Source organism: Giraffa tippelskirchi, chromosome X, assembly GCF_054371585.1.
Source record: "Giraffa tippelskirchi isolate mGirTip1 chromosome X, T2T-mGirTip1v1.2.pri, whole genome shotgun sequence".
NCBI classification, from domain to species: Eukaryota; Metazoa; Chordata; class Mammalia; order Artiodactyla; family Giraffidae; genus Giraffa; species Giraffa tippelskirchi.
Genome location: NC_137289.1, coordinates 21,674,554 through 21,695,827, shown reverse-complemented (window position 1 = coordinate 21,695,827; position 21,274 = coordinate 21,674,554). Strand labels below are relative to the sequence as shown.

At 46.7% G+C, this 21,274-nt stretch overlaps 1 long non-coding RNA gene across 1 annotated transcript in view; it reads right to left on the bottom strand.

The window, feature by feature from the left end:
- Nucleotides 1-21,274, bottom strand: part of LOC145536976 (uncharacterized) — a 145,205-nt gene that overhangs the window by 90,196 nt on the left and 33,735 nt on the right. The window contains exons 16-24 of the long non-coding RNA XR_014076110.1: nucleotides 20,240-20,550; nucleotides 17,931-18,241; nucleotides 15,622-15,932; nucleotides 13,313-13,623; nucleotides 11,004-11,314; nucleotides 8,694-9,004; nucleotides 6,384-6,694; nucleotides 4,075-4,385; nucleotides 1,765-2,075 (exon numbers count right to left, since the gene is read on the bottom strand). This is a non-coding gene — a long non-coding RNA (uncharacterized LOC145536976). The remainder of the gene's footprint in view (nucleotides 1-1,764; nucleotides 2,076-4,074; nucleotides 4,386-6,383; nucleotides 6,695-8,693; nucleotides 9,005-11,003; nucleotides 11,315-13,312; nucleotides 13,624-15,621; nucleotides 15,933-17,930; nucleotides 18,242-20,239; nucleotides 20,551-21,274) is intronic.

The following is a 21,274-nucleotide window of genomic DNA, read 5'->3' as shown; positions in this document are numbered from 1 at the left end:
AGTGGCAAACCTCTGGCATCCATGCGTAAGACACAAAAGAAATTGACTATACCTAAGGACTTGCCAAACCTAGGCAACAGGCCACATGTTTATTATCTTGTCTCACTCAGATGGTAAAGCATCCGCCTGCAATGCAAGAGACCCAGGTTTGATCCACGGGTCAGGAAGATTCCCTGGAAAAGGTCCTGGCTATGCACTCCAGTATTCTGGCCTGGAGAATTCAATGGACAAGAGGAGCCTGGTGGGTCTAAAGAGTCCGTGGGGTCCAAAGAGTCAGGCACAACTGAGGGAATAACACACACACTTCCCAAATTTGCTGGAGTCTTCATATTCTAGGCTTTGTGTGTTGAGTTGAAGAAGCCATTTGGTGAAGCTCTAGGATGACCCAGATACTTCTCATGACTGAATGCAGACAATGCCCTACTTGTAATCATACACTCTTACATGGCTATCAATTCCAATCAGATGGCACACGTGACTTTGTCTCATACTATCATCATATATAATTGGAAAAAAACAAGTATTTTCCATCTCATAAATGGCCTTAGCTAGAGTGCAGTTCAGTAGCTCAGTCGTGTCCAACTCTTTGCAACCCCACGGACTGCAGCACGCCAGGCTTTCCTTTCCATCACCAACTCCCAGAGCTTGCTCCAACTCATGTCCATGGAGTCAGTGATGCCATCCACCCATCTCATCCTCTGTCATCCCCTTCTCTTCCCACTTTCAGTCTTTCCCGCTATCAAGGTCTTGTCAAGTGAGTCAGTTCTTCGTATCAGACGACCAAAATATAGGAGTTTCAGCTTCAGCATCAGTCCCTCCAATGTATATTCGGGGTAGATTTCCTTTAGGATGGACTGGTTGGATCTCTGTGCAGTCCAAGGGACTCTCAAGAGTCTCCTGCCACACCACAGCTCAAAAGCATCAATGCTTTGATGCTCACCTGTCCTTATATTCCAACTCTCACATCCATGCATGCCTGCCAGAAAAACCATTGCTTTGACCAGACGGACCTTTGTTGGCAAAGAAATGTCTCTGTTTTTTAATATGCTGTCTAGGTTGCTCATAGCTTTACTTCCAAGGAGCAAGCGTCTTTTAATTTCATGGCTGCAGTCACCATCTGCAGTGATTTTGGAGTCCCCCCCAAATAAAGTAAAGTACAGCAGTTTGCTTTCCATCTTAAAGCACAGGAAGGAAATAATGCTATCCTCCCTGGCAGGCTGCAGTCCATAGCGTCGCACAGAGTCTGACATGACTCAAGAGACTTAGCACACACCAACCCCAAAGCCAGGTCTTTGCCCCGCTCCCCTGCAAGAACTGAGATAACATCAGCGTCAGGTCAGGACAAAGGTATTGACCCTGGGCTTTAGAGTGAACCTGCAAAGACACAGAAGTTCGCAGCTGGTGGGTGGGTTCAGACAATGTAGGCCTTCCACTACATTTGTGATTTTCATCCACTTGAGCATCTGCAGGCTCCTAGAAAATATTCTGACTCAAACCAGCAAGTCAGTGTATTCCCATTCCTTCCATACAGGTCCTTCTTGCTCCAAGCCATGGTACTTTATTTAGACTTTTGGTCACCCTCAACTTCGTCAATGGCATCACCTATTTAAGGTACTTGGCATTAGGCCAGTCCATTGCACTCTGTCACTCCTGTCACAATGGGCCCAGGCCCTACAAAGGGCAGATTCACAAGACAAGTGCCCCCATTTTCAGTGCTTGGCTCTAAGGCCCACCACAATGTTAGGAAACTGAGGCCCCGCTTACCTCCTTCCTGTGACTGGACTTCCTGGCAGCAGCTGGAGGGCTCCGTGGTCCTGGGCCCTCACTGATCAGACACTAAGCCTAGAACCTGACTGTCCACCGATCCTGCCAGATCACACAGAAAAGGTTGAGGGCCAGGCTTGAGTTCAGGTTCTGTTGTTCCTAAGTTGATCTGACCGGCCTCCACTGCTAGGCCTCGCAAGGAAGAGCAGCTCACAGCTTTGGCCTGATCAAACTGTTTCCGCACGATGGCAGTGCTGTCCCAGAAGAGAGACATCTTGTTTCAACCATTCTTCTGCCTCTGCCCTTTGAACCTGAAAAAGACACCATAAACAGACAGACACCAGGAAATATGGCTGACTTGTATTTGACTCAATTCAGAGAAACCTGGTTATATTTCTACATTTTCTTTTTGGTTTCCATTGGACAAAGGTACCCAACTTTATCACTCATCTTCTGTTTTCCAGATTTCAATTTTTACTTGATCCCTTCTTTTTTTTTTTTTTATCTCCAGCATTTTTTCAAACTATCAAACTGTTTGGAGGCATCAAGTGGCAAACCTCTGGCATCCATGCGTAAGACACAAAAGAAATTGACTATACCTAAGGACTTGCCAAACCTAGGCAACAGGCCACATGTTTATTATCTTGTCTCACTCAGATGGTAAAGCATCCGCCTGCAATGCAAGAGACCCAGGTTTGATCCACGGGTCAGGAAGATTCCCTGGAAAAGGTCCTGGCTATGCACTCCAGTATTCTGGCCTGGAGAATTCAATGGACAAGAGGAGCCTGGTGGGTCTAAAGAGTCCGTGGGGTCCAAAGAGTCAGGCACAACTGAGGGAATAACACACACACTTCCCAAATTTGCTGGAGTCTTCATATTCTAGGCTTTGTGTGTTGAGTTGAAGAAGCCATTTGGTGAAGCTCTAGGATGACCCAGATACTTCTCATGACTGAATGCAGACAATGCCCTACTTGTAATCATACACTCTTACACGGCTATCAATTCCAATCAGATGGCACACGTGACTTTGTCTCATACTATCATCATATATAATTGGAAAAAAACAAGTATTTTCCATCTCATAAATGGCCTTAGCTAGAGTGCAGTTCAGTAGCTCAGTCGTGTCCAACTCTTTGCAACCCCACGGACTGCAGCACGCCAGGCTTTCCTTTCCATCACCAACTCCCAGAGCTTGCTCCAACTCATGTCCATGGAGTCAGTGATGCCATCCACCCATCTCATCCTCTGTCATCCCCTTCTCTTCCCACTTTCAGTCTTTCCCGCTATCAAGGTCTTGTCAAGTGAGTCAGTTCTTCGTATCAGACGACCAAAATATAGGAGTTTCAGCTTCAGCATCAGTCCCTCCAATGTATATTCGGGGTAGATTTCCTTTAGGATGGACTGGTTGGATCTCTGTGCAGTCCAAGGGACTCTCAAGAGTCTCCTGCCACACCACAGCTCAAAAGCATCAATGCTTTGATGCTCACCTGTCCTTATATTCCAACTCTCACATCCATGCATGCCTGCCAGAAAAACCATTGCTTTGACCAGACGGACCTTTGTTGGCAAAGAAATGTCTCTGTTTTTTAATATGCTGTCTAGGGTGCTCACAGCTTTACTTCCAAGGAGCAAGCGTCTTTTAATTTCATGGCTGCAGTCACCATCTGCAGTGATTTTGGAGTCCCCCCAAATAAAGTAAAGTACAGCAGTTTGCTTTCCATCTTAAAGCACAGGAAGGAAATAATGCTATCCTCCCTGGCAGGCTGCAGTCCATAGCGTCGCACAGAGTCTGACATGACTCAAGAGACTTAGCACACACCAACCCCAAAGCCAGGTCTTTGCCCCGCTCCCCTGCAAGAACTGAGATAACATCAGCGTCAGGTCAGGACAAAGGTATTGACCCTGGGCTTTAGAGTGAACCTGCAAAGACACAGAAGTTCGCAGCTGGTGGGTGGGTTCAGACAATGTAGGCCTTCCACTACATTTGTGATTTTCATCCACTTGAGCATCTGCAGGCTCCTAGAAAATATTCTGACTCAAACCAGCAAGTCAGTGTATTCCCATTCCTTCCATACAGGTCCTTCTTGCTCCAAGCCATGGTACTTTATTTAGACTTTTGGTCACCCTCAACTTCGTCAATGGCATCACCTATTTAAGGTACTTGGCATTAGGCCAGTCCATTGCACTCTGTCACTCCTGTCACAATGGGCCCAGGCCCTACAAAGGGCAGATTCACAAGACAAGTGCCCCCATTTTCAGTGCTTGGCTCTAAGGCCCACCACAATGTTAGGAAACTGAGGCCCCGCTTACCTCCTTCCTGTGACTGGACTTCCTGGCAGCAGCTGGAGGGCTCCGTGGTCCTGGGCCCTCACTGATCAGACACTAAGCCTAGAACCTGACTGTCCACCGATCCTGCCAGATCACACAGAAAAGGTTGAGGGCCAGGCTTGAGTTCAGGTTCTGTTGTTCCTAAGTTGATCTGACCGGCCTCCACTGCTAGGCCTCGCAAGGAAGAGCAGCTCACAGCTTTGGCCTGATCAAACTGTTTCCGCACGATGGCAGTGCTGTCCCAGAAGAGAGACATCTTGTTTCAACCATTCTTCTGCCTCTGCCCTTTGAACCTGAAAAAGACACCATAAACAGACAGACACCAGGAAATATGGCTGACTTGTATTTGACTCAATTCAGAGAAACCTGGTTATATTTCTACATTTTCTTTTTGGTTTCCATTGGACAAAGGTACCCAACTTTATCACTCATCTTCTGTTTTCCAGATTTCAATTTTTACGTGATCCCTTCTTTTTTTTTTTTTATCTCCAGCATTTTTTCAAACTATCAAACTGTTTGGAGGCATCAAGTGGCAAACCTCTGGCATCCATGCGTAAGACACAAAAGAAATTGACTATACCTAAGGACTTGCCAAACCTAGGCAACAGGCCACATGTTTATTATCTTGTCTCACTCAGATGGTAAAGCATCCGCCTGCAATGCAAGAGACCCAGGTTTGATCCACGGGTCAGGAAGATTCCCTGGAAAAGGTCCTGGCTATGCACTCCAGTATTCTGGCCTGGAGAATTCAATGGACAAGAGGAGCCTGGTGGGTCTAAAGAGTCCGTGGGGTCCAAAGAGTCAGGCACAACTGAGGGAATAACACACACACTTCCCAAATTTGCTGGAGTCTTCATATTCTAGGCTTTGTGTGTTGAGTTGAAGAAGCCATTTGGTGAAGCTCTAGGATGACCCAGATACTTCTCATGACTGAATGCAGACAATGCCCTACTTGTAATCATACACTCTTACACGGCTATCAATTCCAATCAGATGGCACACGTGACTTTGTCTCATACTATCATCATATATAATTGGAAAAAAACAAGTATTTTCCATCTCATAAATGGCCTTAGCTAGAGTGCAGTTCAGTAGCTCAGTCGTGTCCAACTCTTTGCAACCCCACGGACTGCAGCACGCCAGGCTTTCCTTTCCATCACCAACTCCCAGAGCTTGCTCCAACTCATGTCCATGGAGTCAGTGATGCCATCCACCCATCTCATCCTCTGTCATCCCCTTCTCTTCCCACTTTCAGTCTTTCCCGCTATCAAGGTCTTGTCAAGTGAGTCAGTTCTTCGTATCAGACGACCAAAATATAGGAGTTTCAGCTTCAGCATCAGTCCCTCCAATGTATATTCGGGGTAGATTTCCTTTAGGATGGACTGGTTGGATCTCTGTGCAGTCCAAGGGACTCTCAAGAGTCTCCTGCCACACCACAGCTCAAAAGCATCAATGCTTTGATGCTCACCTGTCCTTATATTCCAACTCTCACATCCATGCATGCCTGCCAGAAAAACCATTGCTTTGACCAGACGGACCTTTGTTGGCAAAGAAATGTCTCTGTTTTTTAATATGCTGTCTAGGTTGCTCACAGCTTTACTTCCAAGGAGCAAGCGTCTTTTAATTTCATGGCTGCAGTCACCATCTGCAGTGATTTTGGAGTCCCCCCAAATAAAGTAAAGTACAGCAGTTTGCTTTCCATCTTAAAGCACAGGAAGGAAATAATGCTATCCTCCCTGGCAGGCTGCAGTCCATAGCGTCGCACAGAGTCTGACATGACTCAAGAGACTTAGCACACACCAACCCCAAAGCCAGGTCTTTGCCCCGCTCCCCTGCAAGAACTGAGATAACATCAGCGTCAGGTCAGGACAAAGGTATTGACCCTGGGCTTTAGAGTGAACCTGCAAAGACACAGAAGTTCGCAGCTGGTGGGTGGGTTCAGACAATGTAGGCCTTCCACTACATTTGTGATTTTCATCCACTTGAGCATCTGCAGGCTCCTAGAAAATATTCTGACTCAAACCAGCAAGTCAGTGTATTCCCATTCCTTCCATACAGGTCCTTCTTGCTCCAAGCCATGGTACTTTATTTAGACTTTTGGTCACCCTCAACTTCGTCAATGGCATCACCTATTTAAGGTACTTGGCATTAGGCCAGTCCATTGCACTCTGTCACTCCTGTCACAATGGGCCCAGGCCCTACAAAGGGCAGATTCACAAGACAAGTGCCCCCATTTTCAGTGCTTGGCTCTAAGGCCCACCACAATGTTAGGAAACTGAGGCCCCGCTTACCTCCTTCCTGTGACTGGACTTCCTGGCAGCAGCTGGAGGGCTCCGTGGTCCTGGGCCCTCACTGATCAGACACTAAGCCTAGAACCTGACTGTCCACCGATCCTGCCAGATCACACAGAAAAGGTTGAGGGCCAGGCTTGAGTTCAGGTTCTGTTGTTCCTAAGTTGATCTGACCGGCCTCCACTGCTAGGCCTCGCAAGGAAGAGCAGCTCACAGCTTTGGCCTGATCAAACTGTTTCCGCACGATGGCAGTGCTGTCCCAGAAGAGAGACATCTTGTTTCAACCATTCTTCTGCCTCTGCCCTTTGAACCTGAAAAAGACACCATAAACAGACAGACACCAGGAAATATGGCTGACTTGTATTTGACTCAATTCAGAGAAACCTGGTTATATTTCTACATTTTCTTTTTGGTTTCCATTGGACAAAGGTACCCAACTTTATCACTCATCTTCTGTTTTCCAGATTTCAATTTTTGCTTGATCCCTTCTTTTTTTTTTTTTTATCTCCAGCATTTTTTCAAACTATCAAACTGTTTGGAGGCATCAAGTGGCAAACCTCTGGCATCCATGCGTAAGACACAAAAGAAATTGACTATACCTAAGGACTTGCCAAACCTAGGCAACAGGCCACATGTTTATTATCTTGTCTCACTCAGATGGTAAAGCATCCGCCTGCAATGCAAGAGACCCAGGTTTGATCCACGGGTCAGGAAGATTCCCTGGAAAAGGTCCTGGCTATGCACTCCAGTATTCTGGCCTGGAGAATTCAATGGACAAGAGGAGCCTGGTGGGTCTAAAGAGTCCGTGGGGTCCAAAGAGTCAGGCACAACTGAGGGAATAACACACACACTTCCCAAATTTGCTGGAGTCTTCATATTCTAGGCTTTGTGTGTTGAGTTGAAGAAGCCATTTGGTGAAGCTCTAGGATGACCCAGATACTTCTCATGACTGAATGCAGACAATGCCCTACTTGTAATCATACACTCTTACACGGCTATCAATTCCAATCAGATGGCACACGTGACTTTGTCTCATACTATCATCATATATAATTGGAAAAAAACAAGTATTTTCCATCTCATAAATGGCCTTAGCTAGAGTGCAGTTCAGTAGCTCAGTCGTGTCCAACTCTTTGCAACCCCACGGACTGCAGCACGCCAGGCTTTCCTTTCCATCACCAACTCCCAGAGCTTGCTCCAACTCATGTCCATGGAGTCAGTGATGCCATCCACCCATCTCATCCTCTGTCATCCCCTTCTCTTCCCACTTTCAGTCTTTCCCGCTATCAAGGTCTTGTCAAGTGAGTCAGTTCTTCGTATCAGACGACCAAAATATAGGAGTTTCAGCTTCAGCATCAGTCCCTCCAATGTATATTCGGGGTAGATTTCCTTTAGGATGGACTGGTTGGATCTCTGTGCAGTCCAAGGGACTCTCAAGAGTCTCCTGCCACACCACAGCTCAAAAGCATCAATGCTTTGATGCTCACCTGTCCTTATATTCCAACTCTCACATCCATGCATGCCTGCCAGAAAAACCATTGCTTTGACCAGACGGACCTTTGTTGGCAAAGAAATGTCTCTGTTTTTTAATATGCTGTCTAGGTTGCTCACAGCTTTACTTCCAAGGAGCAAGCGTCTTTTAATTTCATGGCTGCAGTCACCATCTGCAGTGATTTTGGAGTCCCCCCAAATAAAGTAAAGTACAGCAGTTTGCTTTCCATCTTAAAGCACAGGAAGGAAATAATGCTATCCTCCCTGGCAGGCTGCAGTCCATAGCGTCGCACAGAGTCTGACATGACTCAAGAGACTTAGCACACACCAACCCCAAAGCCAGGTCTTTGCCCCGCTCCCCTGCAAGAACTGAGATAACATCAGCGTCAGGTCAGGACAAAGGTATTGACCCTGGGCTTTAGAGTGAACCTGCAAAGACACAGAAGTTCGCAGCTGGTGGGTGGGTTCAGACAATGTAGGCCTTCCACTACATTTGTGATTTTCATCCACTTGAGCATCTGCAGGCTCCTAGAAAATATTCTGACTCAAACCAGCAAGTCAGTGTATTCCCATTCCTTCCATACAGGTCCTTCTTGCTCCAAGCCATGGTACTTTATTTAGACCTTTGGTCACCCTCAACTTCGTCAATGGCATCACCTATTTAAGGTACTTGGCATTAGGCCAGTCCATTGCACTCTGTCACTCCTGTCACAATGGGCCCAGGCCCTACAAAGGGCAGATTCACAAGACAAGTGCCCCCATTTTCAGTGCTTGGCTCTAAGGCCCACCACAATGTTAGGAAACTGAGGCCCCGCTTACCTCCTTCCTGTGACTGGACTTCCTGGCAGCAGCTGGAGGGCTCCGTGGTCCTGGGCCCTCACTGATCAGACACTAAGCCTAGAACCTGACTGTCCACCGATCCTGCCAGATCACACAGAAAAGGTTGAGGGCCAGGCTTGAGTTCAGGTTCTGTTGTTCCTAAGTTGATCTGACCGGCCTCCACTGCTAGGCCTCGCAAGGAAGAGCAGCTCACAGCTTTGGCCTGATCAAACTGTTTCCGCACGATGGCAGTGCTGTCCCAGAAGAGAGACATCTTGTTTCAACCATTCTTCTGCCTCTGCCCTTTGAACCTGAAAAAGACACCATAAACAGACAGACACCAGGAAATATGGCTGACTTGTATTTGACTCAATTCAGAGAAACCTGGTTATATTTCTACATTTTCTTTTTGGTTTCCATTGGACAAAGGTACCCAACTTTATCACTCATCTTCTGTTTTCCAGATTTCAATTTTTGCTTGATCCCTTCTTTTTTTTTTTTTTATCTCCAGCATTTTTTCAAACTATCAAACTGTTTGGAGGCATCAAGTGGCAAACCTCTGGCATCCATGCGTAAGACACAAAAGAAATTGACTATACCTAAGGACTTGCCAAACCTAGGCAACAGGCCACATGTTTATTATCTTGTCTCACTCAGATGGTAAAGCATCCGCCTGCAATGCAAGAGACCCAGGTTTGATCCACGGGTCAGGAAGATTCCCTGGAAAAGGTCCTGGCTATGCACTCCAGTATTCTGGCCTGGAGAATTCAATGGACAAGAGGAGCCTGGTGGGTCTAAAGAGTCCGTGGGGTCCAAAGAGTCAGGCACAACTGAGGGAATAACACACACACTTCCCAAATTTGCTGGAGTCTTCATATTCTAGGCTTTGTGTGTTGAGTTGAAGAAGCCATTTGGTGAAGCTCTAGGATGACCCAGATACTTCTCATGACTGAATGCAGACAATGCCCTACTTGTAATCATACACTCTTACACGGCTATCAATTCCAATCAGATGGCACACGTGACTTTGTCTCATACTATCATCATATATAATTGGAAAAAAACAAGTATTTTCCATCTCATAAATGGCCTTAGCTAGAGTGCAGTTCAGTAGCTCAGTCGTGTCCAACTCTTTGCAACCCCACGGACTGCAGCACGCCAGGCTTTCCTTTCCATCACCAACTCCCAGAGCTTGCTCCAACTCATGTCCATGGAGTCAGTGATGCCATCCACCCATCTCATCCTCTGTCATCCCCTTCTCTTCCCACTTTCAGTCTTTCCCGCTATCAAGGTCTTGTCAAGTGAGTCAGTTCTTCGTATCAGACGACCAAAATATAGGAGTTTCAGCTTCAGCATCAGTCCCTCCAATGTATATTCGGGGTAGATTTCCTTTAGGATGGACTGGTTGGATCTCTGTGCAGTCCAAGGGACTCTCAAGAGTCTCCTGCCACACCACAGCTCAAAAGCATCAATGCTTTGATGCTCACCTGTCCTTATATTCCAACTCTCACATCCATGCATGCCTGCCAGAAAAACCATTGCTTTGACCAGACGGACCTTTGTTGGCAAAGAAATGTCTCTGTTTTTTAATATGCTGTCTAGGTTGCTCACAGCTTTACTTCCAAGGAGCAAGCGTCTTTTAATTTCATGGCTGCAGTCACCATCTGCAGTGATTTTGGAGTCCCCCCAAATAAAGTAAAGTACAGCAGTTTGCTTTCCATCTTAAAGCACAGGAAGGAAATAATGCTATCCTCCCTGGCAGGCTGCAGTCCATAGCGTCGCACAGAGTCTGACATGACTCAAGAGACTTAGCACACACCAACCCCAAAGCCAGGTCTTTGCCCCGCTCCCCTGCAAGAACTGAGATAACATCAGCGTCAGGTCAGGACAAAGGTATTGACCCTGGGCTTTAGAGTGAACCTGCAAAGACACAGAAGTTCGCAGCTGGTGGGTGGGTTCAGACAATGTAGGCCTTCCACTACATTTGTGATTTTCATCCACTTGAGCATCTGCAGGCTCCTAGAAAATATTCTGACTCAAACCAGCAAGTCAGTGTATTCCCATTCCTTCCATACAGGTCCTTCTTGCTCCAAGCCATGGTACTTTATTTAGACCTTTGGTCACCCTCAACTTCGTCAATGGCATCACCTATTTAAGGTACTTGGCATTAGGCCAGTCCATTGCACTCTGTCACTCCTGTCACAATGGGCCCAGGCCCTACAAAGGGCAGATTCACAAGACAAGTGCCCCCATTTTCAGTGCTTGGCTCTAAGGCCCACCACAATGTTAGGAAACTGAGGCCCCGCTTACCTCCTTCCTGTGACTGGACTTCCTGGCAGCAGCTGGAGGGCTCCGTGGTCCTGGGCCCTCACTGATCAGACACTAAGCCTAGAACCTGACTGTCCACCGATCCTGCCAGATCACACAGAAAAGGTTGAGGGCCAGGCTTGAGTTCAGGTTCTGTTGTTCCTAAGTTGATCTGACCGGCCTCCACTGCTAGGCCTCGCAAGGAAGAGCAGCTCACAGCTTTGGCCTGATCAAACTGTTTCCGCACGATGGCAGTGCTGTCCCAGAAGAGAGACATCTTGTTTCAACCATTCTTCTGCCTCTGCCCTTTGAACCTGAAAAAGACACCATAAACAGACAGACACCAGGAAATATGGCTGACTTGTATTTGACTCAATTCAGAGAAACCTGGTTATATTTCTACATTTTCTTTTTGGTTTCCATTGGACAAAGGTACCCAACTTTATCACTCATCTTCTGTTTTCCAGATTTCAATTTTTACTTGATCCCTTCTTTTTTTTTTTTTATCTCCAGCATTTTTTCAAACTATCAAACTGTTTGGAGGCATCAAGTGGCAAACCTCTGGCATCCATGCGTAAGACACAAAAGAAATTGACTATACCTAAGGACTTGCCAAATCTAGGCAACAGGCCACATGTTTATTATCTTGTCTCACTCAGATGGTAAAGCATCCGCCTGCAATGCAAGAGACCCAGGTTTGATCCACGGGTCAGGAAGATTCCCTGGAAAAGGTCCTGGCTATGCACTCCAGTATTCTGGCCTGGAGAATTCAATGGACAAGAGGAGCCTGGTGGGTCTAAAGAGTCCGTGGGGTCCAAAGAGTCAGGCACAACTGAGGGAATAACACACACACTTCCCAAATTTGCTGGAGTCTTCATATTCTAGGCTTTGTGTGTTGAGTTGAAGAAGCCATTTGGTGAAGCTCTAGGATGACCCAGATACTTCTCATGACTGAATGCAGACAATGCCCTACTTGTAATCATACACTCTTACATGGCTATCAATTCCAAACAGATGGCACACGTGACTTTGTCTCATACTATCATCATATATAATTGGAAAAAAACAAGTATTTTCCATCTCATAAATGGCCTTAGCTAGAGTGCAGTTCAGTAGCTCAGTCGTGTCCAACTCTTTGCAACCCCACGGACTGCAGCACGCCAGGCTTTCCTTTCCATCACCAACTCCCAGAGCTTGCTCCAACTCATGTCCATGGAGTCAGTGATGCCATCCACCCATCTCATCCTCTGTCATCCCCTTCTCTTCCCACTTTCAGTCTTTCCCGCTATCAAGGTCTTGTCAAGTGAGTCAGTTCTTCGTATCAGACGACCAAAATATAGGAGTTTCAGCTTCAGCATCAGTCCCTCCAATGTATATTCGGGGTAGATTTCCTTTAGGATGGACTGGTTGGATCTCTGTGCAGTCCAAGGGACTCTCAAGAGTCTCCTGCCACACCACAGCTCAAAAGCATCAATGCTTTGATGCTCACCTGTCCTTATATTCCAACTCTCACATCCATGCATGCCTGCCAGAAAAACCATTGCTTTGACCAGACGGACCTTTGTTGGCAAAGAAATGTCTCTGTTTTTTAATATGCTGTCTAGGTTGCTCATAGCTTTACTTCCAAGGAGCAAGCGTCTTTTAATTTCATGGCTGCAGTCACCATCTGCAGTGATTTTGGAGTCCCCCCAAATAAAGTAAAGTACAGCAGTTTGCTTTCCATCTTAAAGCACAGGAAGGAAATAATGCTATCCTCCCTGGCAGGCTGCAGTCCATAGCGTCGCACAGAGTCTGACATGACTCAAGAGACTTAGCACACACCAACCCCAAAGCCAGGTCTTTGCCCCGCTCCCCTGCAAGAACTGAGATAACATCAGCGTCAGGTCAGGACAAAGGTATTGACCCTGGGCTTTAGAGTGAACCTGCAAAGACACAGAAGTTCGCAGCTGGTGGGTGGGTTCAGACAATGTAGGCCTTCCACTACATTTGTGATTTTCATCCACTTGAGCATCTGCAGGCTCCTAGAAAATATTCTGACTCAAACCAGCAAGTCAGTGTATTCCCATTCCTTCCATACAGGTCCTTCTTGCTCCAAGCCATGGTACTTTATTTAGACCTTTGGTCACCCTCAACTTCGTCAATGGCATCACCTATTTAAGGTACTTGGCATTAGGCCAGTCCATTGCACTCTGTCACTCCTGTCACAATGGGCCCAGGCCCTACAAAGGGCAGATTCACAAGACAAGTGCCCCCATTTTCAGTGCTTGGCTCTAAGGCCCACCACAATGTTAGGAAACTGAGGCCCCGCTTACCTCCTTCCTGTGACTGGACTTCCTGGCAGCAGCTGGAGGGCTCCGTGGTCCTGGGCCCTCACTGATCAGACACTAAGCCTAGAACCTGACTGTCCACCGATCCTGCCAGATCACACAGAAAAGGTTGAGGGCCAGGCTTGAGTTCAGGTTCTGTTGTTCCTAAGTTGATCTGACCGGCCTCCACTGCTAGGCCTCGCAAGGAAGAGCAGCTCACAGCTTTGGCCTGATCAAACTGTTTCCGCACGATGGCAGTGCTGTCCCAGAAGAGAGACATCTTGTTTCAACCATTCTTCTGCCTCTGCCCTTTGAACCTGAAAAAGACACCATAAACAGACAGACACCAGGAAATATGGCTGACTTGTATTTGACTCAATTCAGAGAAACCTGGTTATATTTCTACATTTTCTTTTTGGTTTCCATTGGACAAAGGTACCCAACTTTATCACTCATCTTCTGTTTTCCAGATTTCAATTTTTACGTGATCCCTTCTTTTTTTTTTTTTATCTCCAGCATTTTTTCAAACTATCAAACTGTTTGGAGGCATCAAGTGGCAAACCTCTGGCATCCATGCGTAAGACACAAAAGAAATTGACTATACCTAAGGACTTGCCAAATCTAGGCAACAGGCCACATGTTTATTATCTTGTCTCACTCAGATGGTAAAGCATCCGCCTGCAATGCAAGAGACCCAGGTTTGATCCACGGGTCAGGAAGATTCCCTGGAAAAGGTCCTGGCTATGCACTCCAGTATTCTGGCCTGGAGAATTCAATGGACAAGAGGAGCCTGGTGGGTCTAAAGAGTCCGTGGGGTCCAAAGAGTCAGGCACAACTGAGGGAATAACACACACACTTCCCAAATTTGCTGGAGTCTTCATATTCTAGGCTTTGTGTGTTGAGTTGAAGAAGCCATTTGGTGAAGCTCTAGGATGACCCAGATACTTCTCATGACTGAATGCAGACAATGCCCTACTTGTAATCATACACTCTTACATGGCTATCAATTCCAATCAGATGGCACACGTGACTTTGTCTCATACTATCATCATATATAATTGGAAAAAAACAAGTATTTTCCATCTCATAAATGGCCTTAGCTAGAGTGCAGCTCAGTAGCTCAGTCGTGTCCAACTCTTTGCAACCCCACGGACTGCAGCACGCCAGGCTTTCCTTTCCATCACCAACTCCCAGAGCTTGCTCCAACTCATGTCCATGGAGTCAGTGATGCCATCCACCCATCTCATCCTCTGTCATCCCCTTCTCTTCCCACTTTCAGTCTTTCCCGCTATCAAGGTCTTGTCAAGTGAGTCAGTTCTTCGTATCAGACGACCAAAATATAGGAGTTTCAGCTTCAGCATCAGTCCCTCCAATGTATATTCGGGGTAGATTTCCTTTAGGATGGACTGGTTGGATCTCTGTGCAGTCCAAGGGACTCTCAAGAGTCTCCTGCCACACCACAGCTCAAAAGCATCAATGCTTTGATGCTCACCTGTCCTTATATTCCAACTCTCACATCCATGCATGCCTGCCAGAAAAACCATTGCTTTGACCAGACGGACCTTTGTTGGCAAAGAAATGTCTCTGTTTTTTAATATGCTGTCTAGGTTGCTCATAGCTTTACTTCCAAGGAGCAAGCGTCTTTTAATTTCATGGCTGCAGTCACCATCTGCAGTGATTTTGGAGTCCCCCCAAATAAAGTAAAGTACAGCAGTTTGCTTTCCATCTTAAAGCACAGGAAGGAAATAATGCTATCCTCCCTGGCAGGCTGCAGTCCATAGCGTCGCACAGAGTCTGACATGACTCAAGAGACTTAGCACACACCAACCCCAAAGCCAGGTCTTTGCCCCGCTCCCCTGCAAGAACTGAGATAACATCAGCGTCAGGTCAGGACAAAGGTATTGACCCTGGGCTTTAGAGTGAACCTGCAAAGACACAGAAGTTCGCAGCTGGTGGGTGGGTTCAGACAATGTAGGCCTTCCACTACATTTGTGATTTTCATCCACTTGAGCATCTGCAGGCTCCTAGAAAATATTCTGACTCAAACCAGCAAGTCAGTGTATTCCCATTCCTTCCATACAGGTCCTTCTTGCTCCAAGCCATGGTACTTTATTTAGACTTTTGGTCACCCTCAACTTCGTCAATGGCATCACCTATTTAAGGTACTTGGCATTAGGCCAGTCCATTGCACTCTGTCACTCCTGTCACAATGGGCCCAGGCCCTACAAAGGGCAGATTCACAAGACAAGTGCCCCCATTTTCAGTGCTTGGCTCTAAGGCCCACCACAATGTTAGGAAACTGAGGCCCCGCTTACCTCCTTCCTGTGACTGGACTTCCTGGCAGCAGCTGGAGGGCTCCGTGGTCCTGGGCCCTCACTGATCAGACACTAAGCCTAGAACCTGACTGTCCACCGATCCTGCCAGATCACACAGAAAAGGTTGAGGGCCAGGCTTGAGTTCAGGTTCTGTTGTTCCTAAGTTGATCTGACCGGCCTCCACTGCTAGGCCTCGCAAGGAAGAGCAGCTCACAGCTTTGGCCTGATCAAACTGTTTCCGCACGATGGCAGTGCTGTCCCAGAAGAGAGACATCTTGTTTCAACCATTCTTCTGCCTCTGCCCTTTGAACCTGAAAAAGACACCATAAACAGACAGACACCAGGAAATATGGCTGACTTGTATTTGACTCAATTCAGAGAAACCTGGTTATATTTCTACATTTTCTTTTTGGTTTCCATTGGACAAAGGTACCCAACTTTATCACTCATCTTCTGTTTTCCAGATTTCAATTTTTACGTGATCCCTTCTTTTTTTTTTTTTATCTCCAGCATTTTTTCAAACTATCAAACTGTTTGGAGGCATCAAGTGGCAAACCTCTGGCATCCATGCGTAAGACACAAAAGAAATTGACTATACCTAAGGACTTGCCAAATCTAGGCAACAGGCCACATGTTTATTATCTTGTCTCACTCAGATGGTAAAGCATCCGCCTGCAATGCAAGAGACCCAGGTTTGATCCACGGGTCAGGAAGATTCCCTGGAAAAGGTCCTGGCTATGCACTCCAGTATTCTGGCCTGGAGAATTCAATGGACAAGAGGAGCCTGGTGGGTCTAAAGAGTCCGTGGGGTCCAAAGAGTCAGGCACAACTGAGGGAATAACACACACACTTCCCAAATTTGCTGGAGTCTTCATATTCTAGGCTTTGTGTGTTGAGTTGAAGAAGCCATTTGGTGAAGCTCTAGGATGACCCAGATACTTCTCATGACTGAATGCAGACAATGCCCTACTTGTAATCATACACTCTTACATGGCTATCAATTCCAATCAGATGGCACACGTGACTTTGTCTCATACTATCATCATATATAATTGGAAAAAAACAAGTATTTTCCATCTCATAAATGGCCTTAGCTAGAGTGCAGCTCAGTAGCTCAGTCGTGTCCAACTCTTTGCAACCCCACGGACTGCAGCACGCCAGGCTTTCCTTTCCATCACCAACTCCCAGAGCTTGCTCCAACTCATGTCCATGGAGTCAGTGATGCCATCCACCCATCTCATCCTCTGTCATCCCCTTCTCTTCCCACTTTCAGTCTTTCCCGCTATCAAGGTCTTGTCAAGTGAGTCAGTTCTTCGTATCAGACGACCAAAATATAGGAGTTTCAGCTTCAGCATCAGTCCCTCCAATGTATATTCGGGGTAGATTTCCTTTAGGATGGACTGGTTGGATCTCTGTGCAGTCCAAGGGACTCTCAAGAGTCTCCTGCCACACCACAGCTCAAAAGCATCAATGCTTTGATGCTCACCTGTCCTTATATTCCAACTCTCACATCCATGCATGCCTGCCAGAAAAACCATTGCTTTGACCAGACGGACCTTTGTTGGCAAAGAAATGTCTCTGTTTTTTAATATGCTGTCTAGGTTGCTCATAGCTTTACTTCCAAGGAGCAAGCGTCTTTTAATTTCATGGCTGCAGTCACCATCTGCAGTGATTTTGGAGTCCCCCCAAATAAAGTAAAGTACAGCAGTTTGCTTTCCATCTTAAAGCACAGGAAGGAAATAATGCTATCCTCCCTGGCAGGCTGCAGTCCATAGCGTCGCACAGAGTCTGACATGACTCAAGAGACTTAGCACACACCAACCCCAAAGCCAGGTCTTTGCCCCGCTCCCCTGCAAGAACTGAGATAACATCAGCGTCAGGTCAGGACAAAGGTATTGACCCTGGGCTTTAGAGTGAACCTGCAAAGACACAGAAGTTCGCAGCTGGTGGGTGGGTTCAGACAATGTAGGCCTTCCACTACATTTGTGATTTTCATCCACTTGAGCATCTGCAGGCTCCTAGAAAATATTCTGACTCAAACCAGCAAGTCAGTGTATTCCCATTCCTTCCATACAGGTCCTTCTTGCTCCAAGCCATGGTACTTTATTTAGACTTTTGGTCACCCTCAACTTCGTCAATGGCATCACCTATTTAAGGTACTTGGCATTAGGCCAGTCCATTGCACTCTGTCACTCCTGTCACAATGGGCCCAGGCCCTACAAAGGGCAGATTCACAAGACAAGTGCCCCCATTTTCAGTGCTTGGCTCTAAGGCCCACCACAATGTTAGGAAACTGAGGCCCCGCTTACCTCCTTCCTGTGACTGGACTTCCTGGCAGCAGCTGGAGGGCTCCGTGGTCCTGGGCCCTCACTGATCAGACACTAAGCCTAGAACCTGACTGTCCACCGATCCTGCCAGATCACACAGAAAAGGTTGAGGGCCAGGCTTGAGTTCAGGTTCTGTTGTTCCTAAGTTGATCTGACCGGCCTCCACTGCTAGGCCTCGCAAGGAAGAGCAGCTCACAGCTTTGGCCTGATCAAACTGTTTCCGCACGATGGCAGTGCTGTCCCAGAAGAGAGACATCTTGTTTCAACCATTCTTCTGCCTCTGCCCTTTGAACCTGAAAAAGACACCATAAACAGACAGACACCAGGAAATATGGCTGACTTGTATTTGACTCAATTCAGAGAAACCTGGTTATATTTCTACATTTTCTTTTTGGTTTCCATTGGACAAAGGTACCCAACTTTATCACTCATCTTCTGTTTTCCAGATTTCAATTTTTACTTGATCCCTTCTTTTTTTTTTTTTATCTCCAGCATTTTTTCAAACTATCAAACTGTTTGGAGGCATCAAGTGGCAAACCTCTGGCATCCATGCGTAAGACACAAAAGAAATTGACTATACCTAAGGACTTGCCAAATCTAGGCAACAGGCCACATGTTTATTATCTTGTCTCACTCAGATGGTAAAGCATCCGCCTGCAATGCAAGAGACCCAGGTTTGATCCACGGGTCAGGAAGATTCCCTGGAAAAGGTCCTGGCTATGCACTCCAGTATTCTGGCCTGGAGAATTCAATGGACAAGAGGAGCCTGGTGGGTCTAAAGAGTCCGTGGGGTCCAAAGAGTCAGGCACAACTGAGGGAATAACACACACACTTCCCAAATTTGCTGGAGTCTTCATATTCTAGGCTTTGTGTGTTGAGTTGAAGAAGCCATTTGGTGAAGCTCTAGGATGACCCAGATACTTCTCATGACTGAATGCAGACAATGCCCTACTTGTAATCATACACTCTTACATGGCTATCAATTCCAATCAGATGGCACACGTGACTTTGTCTCATACTATCATCATATATAATTGGAAAAAAACAAGTATTTTCCATCTCATAAATGGCCTTAGCTAGAGTGCAGTTCAGTAGCTCAGTCGTGTCCAACTCTTTGCAACCCCACGGACTGCAGCACGCCAGGCTTTCCTTTCCATCACCAACTCCCAGAGCTTGCTCCAACTCATGTCCATGGAGTCAGTGATGCCATCCACCCATCTCATCCTCTGTCATCCCCTTCTCTTCCCACTTTCAGTCTTTCCCGCTATCAAGGTCTTGTCAAGTGAGTCAGTTCTTCGTATCAGACGACCAAAATATAGGAGTTTCAGCTTCAGCATCAGTCCCTCCAATGTATATTCGGGGTAGATTTCCTTTAGGATGGACTGGTTGGATCTCTGTGCAGTCCAAGGGACTCTCAAGAGTCTCCTGCCACACCACAGCTCAAAAGCATCAATGCTTTGATGCTCACCTGTCCTTATATTCCAACTCTCACATCCATGCATGCCTGCCAGAAAAACCATTGCTTTGACCAGACGGACCTTTGTTGGCAAAGAAATGTCTCTGTTTTTTAATATGCTGTCTAGGTTGCTCATAGCTTTACTTCCAAGGAGCAAGCGTCTTTTAATTTCATGGCTGCAGTCACCATCTGCAGTGATTTTGGAGTCCCCCCAAATAAAGTAAAGTACAGCAGTTTGCTTTCCATCTTAAAGCACAGGAAGGAAATAATGCTATCCTCCCTGGCAGGCTGCAGTCCATAGCGTCGCACAGAGTCTGACATGACTCAAGAGACTTAGCACACACCAACCCCAAAGCCAGGTCTTTGCCCCGCTCCCCTGCAAGAACTGAGATAACATCAGCGTCAGGTCAGGACAAAGGTATTGACCCTGGGCTTTAGAGTGAACCTGCAAAGACACAGAAGTTCGCAGCTGGTGGGTGGGTTCAGACAATGTAGGCCTTCCACTACATTTGTGATTTTCATCCACTTGAGCATCTGCAGGCTCCTAGAAAATATTCTGACTCAAACCAGCAAGTCAGTGTATTCCCATTCCTTCCATACAGGTCCTTCTTGCTCCAAGCCATGGTACTTTATTTAGACTTTTGGTCACCCTCAACTTCGTCAATGGCATCACCTATTTAAGGTACTTGGCATTAGGCCAGTCCATTGCACTCTGTCACTCCTGTCACAATGGGCCCAGGCCCTACAAAGGGCAGATTCACAAGACAAGTGCCCCCATTTTCAGTGCTTGGCTCTAAGGCCCACCACAATGTTAGGAAACTGAGGCCCCGCTTACCTCCTTCCTGTGACTGGACTTCCTGGCAGCAGCTGGAGGGCTCCGTGGTCCTGGGCCCTCACTGATCAGACACTAAGCCTAGAACCTGACTGTCCACCGATCCTGCCAGATCACACAGAAAAGGTTGAGGGCCAGGCTTGAGTTCAGGTTCTGTTGTTCCTAAGTTGATCTGACCGGCCTCCACTGCTAGGCCTCGCAAGGAAGAGCAGCTCACAGCTTTGGCCTGATCAAACTGTTTCCGCACGATGGCAGTGCTGTCCCAGAAGAGAGACATCTTGTTTCAACCATTCTTCTGCCTCTGCCCTTTGAACCTGAAAAAGACACCATAAACAGACAGACACCAGGAAATATGGCTGACTTGTATTTGACTCAATTCAGAGAAACCTGGTTATATTTCTACATTTTCTTTTTGGTTTCCATTGGACAAAGGTACCCAACTTTATCACTCATCTTCTGTTTTCCAGATTTCAATTTTTACTTGATCCCTTCTTTTTTTTTTTTTATCTCCAGCATTTTTTCAAACTATCAAACTGTTTGGAGGCATCAAGTGGCAAACCTCTGGCATCCATGCGTAAGACACAAAAGAAATTGACTATACCTAAGGACTTGCCAAACCTAGGCAACAGGCCACATGTTTATTATCTTGTCTCACTCAGATGGTAAAGCATCCGCCTGCAATGCAAGAGACCCAGGTTTGATCCACGGGTCAGGAAGATTCCCTGGAAAAGGTCCTGGCTATGCACTCCAGTATTCTGGCCTGGAGAATTCAATGGACAAGAGGAGCCTGGTGGGTCTAAAGAGTCCGTGGGGTCCAAAGAGTCAGGCACAACTGAGGGAATAACACACACACTTCCCAAATTTGCTGGAGTCTTCATATTCTAGGCTTTGTGTGTTGAGTTGAAGAAGCCATTTGGTGAAGCTCTAGGATGACCCAGATACTTCTCATGACTGAATGCAGACAATGCCCTACTTGTAATCATACACTCTTACATGGCTATCAATTCCAATCAGATGGCACACGTGACTTTGTCTCAT